We start from the raw sequence: 10,615 nt of genomic DNA, 5'->3' as shown, positions 1-10,615 counted from the left end.
AGTACAACCATTATATCTCATGTATCTATTTTTCTAATGTTTTTGTCTTACGTTTGAAATATCAAACACTATCACTTATTATATATTATAAAAAAAAATACGTACCATTTTTTTCAATGGACACGATCTATGATGAAAAAGCACCTTATCAATCGGTGGAATATGTATATAGCATACATTTCTCTACAATAGTTCGAAGTTAAGTATTGATTAAATCAAGACTACTTTTTGAGGCTTCATTATGAAAATCTAACAAATAACGGCTTGTAAGAAAGCAATTACCAGACAAAATGATGATGACCACCATTAATCAATGGTAGGGGAGATAATATTGACAGAACACAGGAATTTCAATTTACTTGGCAAAAGAAAAAAAAGAGATGTAATTGATAAGAAAACATCTCTAGAGGGCAGATTACTAGTATCAATGAATGTCCTGCTAACGTTTCTGAACCTTTGGGTCATGTAGCATTTAGATATTAAAACAAATCCATTATCGGGTTTTTGTTAATAGTAACATTGACGAGTAAAGGCTAAATGTAAAACAAGGATTTACCATGACACAATTTTACTCAAAGGTTTCACATTTTTTTAACTCCTCATTTTTTGTTTGTTTATTTTATGTCATCTCAAATATTAAATGTCAATTGTTTTGTCGAGAGAGTGGTAATATTTTGGTTTACTAAGGACATTTAAAAGTACACAAGTAAATATACATATAATATGCAAATATATCTGGCTATACACATCTTGTATCAAGTCAGTGTAAAACGAAACAAATATTATTAAGATACTTTTTATCACCTGAGAACTTAATATATTATCATATGTGTTTACTTTATTGATAATGCATTTCATTTTTATAATAAAATTGATTGATTTTTAAATGAAATTTTCACTGTAGCATAGATAATAAAATCGCATGATACAATATTATAGTGCCATGTTTAGAAATAATAAACAATGATTAAACAAAAATAACTAAATAAAGATAAAAATAATTTAAAAACAAAACTAAAAGTAAAATTTACGTTCAAGACATTTGGAAATTAACCAGGTCAATTGATCCATTATAGATTTTGCGAAAAACAAATTCGCGCGACTCTTTGCTTTGATCATTACAAAAAGTAACTTCAGTATCGGTATCCCAAAAACCCAATCCCTGCACATCACCATGTGCAGAAGTTTACACTGTCGGTTTCATTCTCCCTGTGCGGTACCCTTTTTATTATTACTATCAACAGGAACTACCGACATAAGTCACACGTTTAATACAATTTTAACTAAATTTTAAAGAAAGTAATGCCTCTTGACGATTTTTTAGCTCTTAGCAAAAGCTAATTCCTGTACTTTTAAACTGCCTCACTGATTGTTGAATTGCCTACGTAAATACCGAGTGGGCCGAAACTGTTCATGATGATAAAAACTATTGGATTGTATTCTGATTCCTGCAAATAAAACGAAAAATAGTGATTCATCGGAAGTATCAAACTTCAGATTCGGTTTGACTGACTATGTCTATGAGGGATAACGAAAAGGTGCAACATCCCTCACGGCCTCAGCACCGTGACCTCTCTACTTTTCGTATGTAATTATTCAAATACGTTACAAAACTCTGAGAACACATTAAAGAGTCGGCAAATATGTTTTATCTTTCCAATAAGATTTTTTCTTCATTTCGATCTACAAATATTCTACTATATTACCCTTGCCTGCAATAAATCAAGTGAGCAGATGTCTTTTCGCGATTATATGAAACAAATGAAAAGTACTATATTGTTTGTCAACGATTTAGAAGAAACTGACAGATGTGTAAAGCATAATTATTATGTCTCAGCTTGTCAATTTTAAATACCACGGCGTTATTGTCAGCGAAATGATGTGTGAAAGAATGACAATAGTCTTTAACAAATTTTTCCTGTACATGCAAATGACTTAAAATATTTCACCAGGCAGAAAACATGAGTCAAAATTGAAATAATATATCACTTTATATATATTGGACACGACAATTAAAAGTTTATTGGTCACTCCAGCGTTTGATAAAGCGTTGATTTTTTTTCGAATTTGTTTATTGTTGCTAGCAATTGTATGAACGCGCAACATTATTTAAATCATCTAGTCACATGACTCACATGTTTATTATAATTATCACTTGTTTCAAATTGCAGAAATACTACAAATGCTTTCATGTATAATTAATTATGTTTTGTTTCGGGTACTTTAAAGTACAAAATCAATGAATACATTTCGATTGTGTGTATGATTGCATAGTGTAATAATCCGGAAAAAAGAACACCTTTAAGTGATTTTCGAACATTTTTCATGTTTATAGCCTAAAACTAAATTCAATTGATTTGCATGAAAATGGCAACATGTTGTATACGATTTGTATACTCTCAACAAAACAACAAATTATATCAGTAATATTTGGTTGAAATCCATCAGTGGGAACTGCCAAGTTAAGATTTTCTTACGGCTAAGTGTGGTTTTGCTTCAATAAAATCAAGTAATCTGGGGTTAAATATCTTAGCAAATTCCATCGGATTAATCTTGAGCTTATTTTACTACTTTGTGGCGAATCACTTATGTCTAGCATTTAAGTGCACTTCACTTAAGTGTTAGGTTTATACACATACAATATTGCAATAATATCTTTGTTCGCCTGTTTGTAAAAACGTTTATAGTTCAACCCGATCGAGTAAAATGGTATCTAAATACGCTGTTCAATCTATCAATTAGAGAGAACCTCATAGTATGAAGTTTAATTGAGGTAATACTCACTTTTTATTTAACCGGCAAATACACTGAACCAAAAAAGAAACTTTCGCAAAGTATGTGCCATTTGTTCAAGGGTACCACTTAGATGAGCACACTTATATACATGTAGTAGCTTGTAAAACTCGTTTTGTTTGCAAAATCGGTGAGCTAATCCCCGTATAAAAGCCCGATTATGTTTATTCAACTTAAAAATCGAGTTTCAAAAGGATTGAAAAACTGTACTAACATATCTACATTCAAACTTGGAGAAAGTTTTCTTTTTTCAGTATATATTAGAGAGGATTATATAAGTGCCATCTATCAGACTCTTCCCTGTACTTATTTAAAAATAAATTGTTCGTCATGAAATTGATGACCTAGCTTGCAACTTGCATCTTTTTTGTTGTTTTTAAGTTACATAAATGAGCTGCGGCACATACAGCAGAAACAAATATGTGCATATAATTAAGAAATAAACTAAAACAATGAAGTTATTATTTTGTGCTATTATTAGCCCAAGTTTAGTGAATAGCAAGTGTCAACTGTTGGGCTTTGTCAAAAGGAATGGTCATTCTTAAAAATATGCAGTAAGTGAATGATTTGAAATGTTGCTCAACGTTAATTGGTCAGAACCTACGTCAAACTGAACATAAATATTGAACAATTATTTACAGTTCGTCATATCAACATAAATAAATAAATAAATAAAAATAAATAAATGAAAAATAATAAATAAATAAAAGAAAAATCAATTAAATCCATTACTAAATTGTGTAAAATATTATGCATGTATTGATGAAAATTAAATTTAATTGTAACGTGATCCAATTTGGTCTTTTTTTATTTAATGTGAGAGAATAAATATGAGCAAACTTGTTAAGAGACTACTTAAAAATGTTTAGGTAAGCTATATACTAGTTTATAATGTATCGCCTATTTAGCGTCTATAAATTATAGTAATTGGCAGTCGTCGATTAAAATTGGTATATTTAATTGATTACATTCATATTGAAGCATAAGTCGATTAAGATTAAGTTAAAATTATTGATACATTTGCAAAAGGTCCTTAATGTATTTGTATTCATCGTCTATATATTGTGTTTCGCGCATGCTAATAACGAAATTTGGCCGTGATTCCTAATTTGAAAATAGATGAACACATACTGTTTTTAAATTAAATAGCTTACTTGGTTTGCAGGTAAGAATTTATTAATTTTACAAGGCTATGAGCTCGAGCATGCAGGATGCCATATTGTCCCGCCCGCTTTCTAGCATATAACAGCCAAGTAACCGTTATGGGAAATTCCGAACAATTTATCGGTGGTTTAAAAATATATATAAATAGAATACGAATTGTTAATCGTTTGTAATTGTCCAAATATCATGGGCTTACATTTTTGTATTTTACGCTTTTCATATAGTTATTACCATAAATACGTGTCAAGGCTTGAAGTATCGTTTTGAAAATTTAGGTTTTATAAGTGCAGACATCTTAAATATACAGATTCATAACCTTCCTTCCAATAACGTGCTATAAATATATCAAAACTGTTCAAAAATATAGATTTACACATAGGATCAAATTCTGTTCCATGTGTGAAACTTCATTCGTCACTACAGCTCTTAAGAGCATATTATATCTGATGTAAAACATATGAAGGTTTCCCCACTAAAAATACATTCCATACACATTTTGAATTGTTTTACTTAATTTACGTAAACATATTAACGCGGTTATACAAAATTAAAAAAAGGTATTTTGTAGCAGAAACTTGCTGTTATCAAATTAATAAATAATTTACATCAGACATGCTTAGTTCAGTTTTTGTGATTCTATAGTATATGTACTATATAATGCTACGATAAATATGTATTTGAGGTTTGTACCAATTTTTGTGATAGAAATAACCTAGGAATAGTTTTCACTTTAATCATATACTAGGAAAGTAAGACAGTTTTATACTTCCAAGTAAATACAAAGTCTTCTAGCAGGAGCTAATATTACTTTTAAGCCCCTGTATTACTGTTTATGTAATTGCAAGGTCTTGAAAACCGATCAAAGCTAAATCTGTTACATCAATTGTTAATTCAGCGTTGATCTTTTTCCGTTCCAAACATTAGCCTAGATTATGGATTTCAAATAAGTAACTGAGACAGAAAATGTCAGCAGATATTTGTTGTTACATAACTCTTATTCAGACTAATCTTGACTTAACAGAGATCCCCAGATATCAATATAAAGATAAAAAATATACTCGGACAAGGTTAATTGAACCTGATCATGGATGACACTAGAATGCGATGGTCCATAAGTACACAAGGTTATATCTCACATACATCCCGTTACAAACTAAATATTGACAAGCCACGTTAATAAATTAATTTTTGATTCGTTTGAAATGCTTGTGTTCTAGCACTTTTTGCAAACATATTCTCTGATATAATTTCCATGATGTGTATATCTATCTCTATTGGTAATTTTTACTTATTGACAGAAGTTAGCTTTACTTTTGTCAAACATTTTTCAACAAATATTTTCTAGTATACTGAACAAGAAATGCAATCCTTCAAACGTGTGGTTTCTTTCCAGCTGATTAGAAGTATCTAATATTTTTGCAAGTGTTTTCTTTGTTTTCTTTTCACACTGACTTTATTAAGACTGCATAATAATATTTCTCTTTTACTCTAATAATGTTCGTAATGCTATAAAACATACATTGACATAGGCTTGTAAAACCATTATAAAGCGTTTGGGCTGAAGAAACAAAAATAGTTATATTGATTAAATGTCAACATGTCTGTGCAATATAACACTTTCCTTTATAATATTATCTTATAAAATGTCTGCATTACAATTTTATGTTTCGCAATACAGAAACGCCTGCTAAGACATGACATTAAACGTTATGTTACGCCAAATATTTGAACGTGGAAGCAATTATTTTCAGCTTATCTACAATGAAAATATAGCATTAAATGCGCGATAAGGGTAATAACTGTTTATACTGAAGCACTCACTTGTAAATTGTACCTTGAAGATTAAAACAACACTTAAATTAACAATTTTAAAAAAAATCATAAAAACTTTAAACATAATACAATCCATTAAAAGATGTATAATTATTGTAACAATGATATTCAATAGTTTCATTATTCATATTTTAAATGAACATGTTGTACTGGATATTTACACGTTTTTGAATCTCATTTTGATAATTAAAAACAGGAACAAGCCGATTTTATCTTATAAATTACATTAAACCAAATTAAATAATTTTTAAAATCGGATTAAGATTAAAACAATGAAGTGTTTTTGTTTATTTCAATAATGTTGGAATTTGGACATGGGAGTCCGCAAATATTACCATTTATTAACATTATCTGCATACCTCTGAACATTTACCCTCATCACTGGTTTCTCTATACACTTTAAAATATTTTTACCATATAGTATGAGAAAAGATCCGAGCGATTTTGATTGAAATATAAAAACCCTTTTCTTGTGTTGTTACACTTTCATTATGATATTAAAGTGTAAGTTTCATTTATTAATAACTATTGTTCAAACAACTTTTTGGGCATACATTTGTTTTGTTCGTTTTTTCGGCGCTCCACTAAAATTAAGAGCAATTATCGCCGAAATAGGAAATGTGATTTTGGCTAACCGCGACTGTTACAAACGGTACAGAAAAACACCAGCGCTCAAAACCACATCATATACTGGAACTAAGAGATGCATAGACTCCGGTGATTCTAACCCATTTAGTCGCCCCTTACGATCATACAGGGAAATGCGGTTGCTGCTTTCTGATGCCTCAACACGTAACGACAACACCTTAGTCAAAGGGGGGTTTAGAAATGCTTACAGTCACATTACACTTTATGAAATCCGCAAAACGATATCGGATATGAAGTCCAAGGACGGATATATTTTTTTCTATCTACTTGTTAAGAAAGAAAAAAGTTGATAGAGTCGACTTGAGGGAATTATATCGCTGTTTTGCTGTTCATTGCATCTACTTGTGAAATATATGTTTACTCATCGATCAAGCAAGCTGCCAAGTTGTTAAGAAAAACAGAAACAAAATAGGCTTAATAAATCGATTTATATTGTAAAGATATTATTGCATTAACAGTGGTGAATTATTCTTCTGAAGTTAATTCATTCTAAGGAGCCAGGTTTTGTTCCTACCGCGTTTATTGTTCTGAAGTGGGCAACGTTTATTTCTTTACATGCACATGGCGGCCACAATCTTCAAATGTAAATCCTTGTCGTCTATAAATCAATATACATCACATTAGTGGTATTTTATGGCAAATATATTTATATACACTTTTTAAGCTGTGTATTTAAACATTTTAGTACTAATTTTATATTAAACAACTTTACAGAAGGTTTTCCTGTCCTAACATTTGTGTTTCCACGGGTTCTTTTGTTACTGTTAAATATGACACGTTGTTTCATATTTGTTTTCAAATTAATAAAATGTTAATGCAATTATATGTGTTTCATATGGTTTTTCTACCTTCTGATTTGCTTCATAATTATAGTGACCAAGACTGGCGATGCTGTCTTCTTAAATTAAGTGCGTACCTTGCGTCAAAGAAGGTTTGATAAAAGCCGTATGAACAAAACTGCATTTATTTCTTAAATCAAAATTTCTCAATTTTACGATTAAAGAATGAGCACTATTTTAGCCGGTGTTTCTTGAAATAATGTATATACTATAAGGATAACAAGATATAAACTCATTATTCAAATATTATCATCCCCAATTAGTTTCTGTATATTTATTGTCCTTTGTTTCAACAATATATAATGTTTTTGTTTAGTTTCATAGCAATCATATTGAATACTTAAGTGTCGAACACATATAAAATCGCACAAACACACAAAATTTGGAAACACATCCGGTTCTTTTGAAAGCTATGGATACTTTGTATAACAGGATGATTATAGTTGTCTCAAATTGCTGAGAAATTGTAAATGGTTAACATAATTTCCTAAGAAGTAATTGTCAGTCGAAAAGCTCAATTGTTAATTAATGTCAAATTACTGTTATAATCAATTACTGTTATAATAACACTGGTGGTGTTAGTGATCAATTTAATTATTATCAAAAATAATATTAAAATATATTTTATAACAATTACTCTATGAAACAAACTAGTATGTGACTAAGTTCATGCACTTTTTTATTATTTGTTTTTTTTTTTTTTTTTTTTTTTTTTTTTTTTGGGGGGGGAAAACATTTTAGTACAGATATGTAAAATAACTTTTATTATGCGACTGGTGATAATAGACCATTTCTGGAAAGGATCATTAATCTGTGCCGTAATAGGATAATTATTATAAATGACTACGTTTTATTGGTCAATTTTGTTTATATACACTATCCGACATCAAGTACGGGCTGCTTTCTATAAATCATATGGACAAGCACACATTTTTCTTTTACGAAATAAACCACGAAATAAAAAGAAGTATGTTGTTTACCAATGTCAATGTACTAGTGGCAGCATAAGGTCTTTAGACGACAAAGAAGTCTTTCATACAACAAACGTTACCAAAAAAAAAAAGAAACAACAAAAACTTCATTCTTTATCTAGTTTACAAGAACATCAAAATTGTGTCAACAGATGCCTAATTCATATAATTGTGTTATGTTATTGCGAATGTTAATACTCAACTATACTTGTTTGTAGATTTGTACATTTGTACATTCGGTGTTGGTAGTTTACCCTCGTAATCACAGCAGGAAGTCAATTTTAATTAACCACCAGAGCAAAGTTCATCCACTGCATCGTTTTTTGGCATGCTGTCATGCAGTTAAGCACTATTAATGTATTGCGGTAGAATGACCGTAGAAAGGGTGTTATGATGAAAGTGACCGGCACCTTCCGGAAATCGAATCTAGCTTGCCCGATTGATAGTCCAACGCTTTACCTATTGGATCTACATGTCCTGTTATTTTAAGTACCACAGGAAAACGCAAATTAACAGCAATACATGTTCATTTTAGAGTAACATAGGAAAGAAGTGATTCTTTTACCTATTTTTCTATTTAAATAGGGTTTCATAATAGTCATAAGAAAGATAAACATTTGATATATTGTTAAGAACCGATTTACTCTTGGTAGTGATATGCATTATGTTTACTTTTAAATTAACATTTTTAATGCATTTTTAATAAAGAACTGGGAGCAAATACAATGAAAATTCACCAATTCATCAATATACCACAGTGTTCAATATTCCTCTGCTGATGATGTCAGAAACATTTGTGTGCGTTTTGATGAAGTTTATTTTCATAAGAATTATCTAAGTAGCTTTAAGTGCTAAAAAGAAAGAGCTAATAAAGGAATGTTATAGAGACACATGGGTCCTATCAATCATCTAAATTCCGGGATAGTTTGAGACTTTTGGAGGAAGAAAGGATAGAGAAGATTGCAGTACTCAAATCAAATACGACCATTCTATTTAGTTTTCTAACGCTCTCTTTGTTAATATCCAGTACTAGCATGTAATATATAAGATAAATAAAAATGTACATTTTTCAATGATTATAGAACTATTAAATGAAAAAGAAAACAAGCTAAAGAAACCTTACTAAGCGGTGCAATATGTATATAGCACAAATTTCCTTGCAGCCATTCAAAAAAAATACTGATGTTACCAAAGCTACTTTTTTGGCTTTATTAAGAATAGCTAACGGATAACGGCTTGTACGATGGCTGGCAATTACCAGACATAATGATGATGGTCAACATTAATCAATGGTAGGGGAGATAATATTGACAGAACACAGGAATTTCAATTACATTGGCAAAAGAAAACAAATGAGATGTAATTGATAAGAAAACCTCCCTAGAGGGCAGTTTACAAGTATCGACTGAATGTCCTGCTTAATTGCCTGAACCATTGTGTCATGTAGTATTTAAAACAAACCCATTAACGGGATTTTGTTAACAGTAATATTGACCAGTAAAGGTTTACTGTAAAACAATGATACAATTTCACTCAAAAGTTTCACTTTTTTAAAAACTTCTCAATTTCATTTGTTAAGTTTATATCATCTCAAATATTAAATGTCAATTTATTTTGGCAATTAGAAAAGAGTTTTGGCAATATACACTGAGAGAGTGGTAATAGTTTTGGTATACTTAACACATTTAAAAGTACACAAGTAAACATAATATGCAAAAATATCTTGCTTTGAATATTTTGTATCAAGTCAGTGTAAAACGAAACAAGTATTATTAAGATACGTCTTATCAGCTGAATACATAGTATATTATCATATGTGTTTTCTTTATTGATAAAGCATTTGATTTTTTTATAATTAAATTCATTGCTTTTTAATGAAATTTTTACTGATAAGCATAGATAATAAAATCACAGGATATAACTTTATAGTGCCACGCTCATAAATAATGTACGATGAATAAACAAATAAAAAATATACAAAACTTAATAACGATAGAAATAAAACAAAACAAAAAGCAAAATCTATGTTCAAGGCATTTGGAAATTACTCAGGTCAATTGATCCATAAGAAATGTTGCAAAACAAATGCGTGCGACTCTTTGCTTTGATCATTATAAGAAGTAACTTTCGTATCTGTATCCCAAAAACCCAATCCTATTAATAGCACCCTGCACATAAATATCTGCAGAAGTTTACGTTTACACTGTCGATTTCATTTAACCTTTGCGGTGCCCTCTTTATGATTACAACTTACAAGAACTACCGACACAATTCACACTTTTAATGCAATTTTAACAAAATTTGAAAGAAATAAATGCCTCTTGACGATATTTTAGCTCTGAATAAAAGTTATTTCCTCTATTTTTT

Source organism: Ruditapes philippinarum, unplaced genomic scaffold (genome assembly GCF_026571515.1).
Source record: "Ruditapes philippinarum isolate M1 unplaced genomic scaffold, ASM2657151v2 ctg4321_1_1_1_1, whole genome shotgun sequence".
In the NCBI taxonomy this organism is placed as follows: domain Eukaryota; kingdom Metazoa; phylum Mollusca; class Bivalvia; order Venerida; family Veneridae; genus Ruditapes; species Ruditapes philippinarum.
The sequence above is the reverse complement of the archived record's forward strand: the minus strand, read 5'-3'. Positions refer to the sequence as shown.